Source organism: Arachis ipaensis, chromosome B03 (assembly GCF_000816755.2).
Source record: "Arachis ipaensis cultivar K30076 chromosome B03, Araip1.1, whole genome shotgun sequence".
Lineage (NCBI taxonomy): Eukaryota > Viridiplantae > Streptophyta > Magnoliopsida > Fabales > Fabaceae > Arachis > Arachis ipaensis.
The window spans coordinates 76,794,717-76,796,174 of record NC_029787.2 but is presented as its reverse complement, the minus strand read 5'-3'; the positions used below and the strand labels follow the sequence as shown (position 1 = coordinate 76,796,174).

Sequence of the window (1,458 nt, the reverse complement as noted above, 5' to 3'; positions counted from 1 at the left end):
GAGCTACAAGAATCCAAATGGCGCGATCTTAATTGCGTTGGAACGTAGACATCCAGGACTTTCCAGAATAGGGAGAAAGCAGAGATTCAGATGACAAAGCATCTCCAAAACTCCAACATATTCTCCATTACTGCAGAACAAGTATTTAATTCATGCTCTTTTATTCTTCGCAATTCATACTGATAATTATAATAAATTTCCTGACTAAGATTTACAAGATAACCATAGATTGCTTCAAACCAACAATCTCCGAGGGATCGACCCTTACTCACGTAAGGTATTACTTGGACGACCCAGTGTACTTGCTGGTTAGTGGTACGAGTTGTGAAAAGTGTGATTCACAATTCGTGCACCACCGTTACAAAAGTAATAACAAATTTTGATCTTCAAAATATTTTTTGTGACAATATATTTTTTTCTATCATAGAATTTTGTTACAAAATGTAACTTGATTTTGTAATATTTTTTTTCTTTAGTTACAAAATACTATTTATTTTGTAATAATTTTTTTAATACAAATTACATGCATAATTTGCCAAATTATATTATTTTTTAATTAATTAATATATTAACTAATTTACTCAGCAAGTCAACATTCATATAATATATAATAACATAGATAGTTCAAATATCTTTCATTTAACTAAGATTGTTTTATAAATCTTCAACATATAAACTCTAAAGTACAAACTAACAAGACACATTGAAGAACCCTAATGAACTAGATAGATACATAGGACAAGAAAAGTAAGGAATTATAAATCTCCAAAATATAAACTACAAATTACAAACTCCATCATGTTCATACATCTTCTTTCTCATGGAGAAGCTTCTAATAAGTGCCACACACCTGAAAAGACGACCAACAATAACAATATGATGTCAATTAATGCAATTCTAAAAAATTGTCCAGAAAATTTGAGCTTTACTGTCTCTAGTACCTATAGTTTCAAATTATTCAGTTAGCACAAACATGTGAGGAAATCACATAGCCAACATAACCAAACGGTTCAACTCAAATTAAATGAGACCTGCAACATTGAAAACAAGATACTTTGCAGAGCATGGTTCTTCATGTCTTGTCACCTAAGGTTTGAAGCTCCATGAACAATGGCAGAGTTTTGCCAATATCAACAATCTACTGAAATTCAAAACCCTATTGCATTACCAACCAAAGGCATAAGCACATGCAAAATCAATGCATCAATATCCTCATCACAGAAACTATACATCCATCCTAAATTTTTCATCCAACAAAAAAAAAATCAATATACTTGGCAAAGGAACAAAAAAATTTACAGCAACAAAAGATTTAGTTAAGTGATTTTTTAAGCAACACAACAATAAATTCAACTATTCAAGTATTAAACTCAACCCAGTGATGTTATCCAGCAACAAAATTCAACTCTGTGATGTTATTCAGCAACAAAAAAATTTGCTCAGGTTCAGCAATAATTC

General features: G+C 30.7%; 1 long non-coding RNA gene across 1 annotated transcript; it reads right to left on the bottom strand.

Annotated features, from left to right (window-relative positions):
- Positions 772-1,180, bottom strand: LOC110269730. Its single transcript, XR_002358494.1, has 2 exons — positions 1,032-1,180; positions 772-850 (listed from the first exon to the last, which is right to left on the bottom strand). It is a non-coding gene; the product is annotated as an uncharacterized LOC110269730 (long non-coding RNA).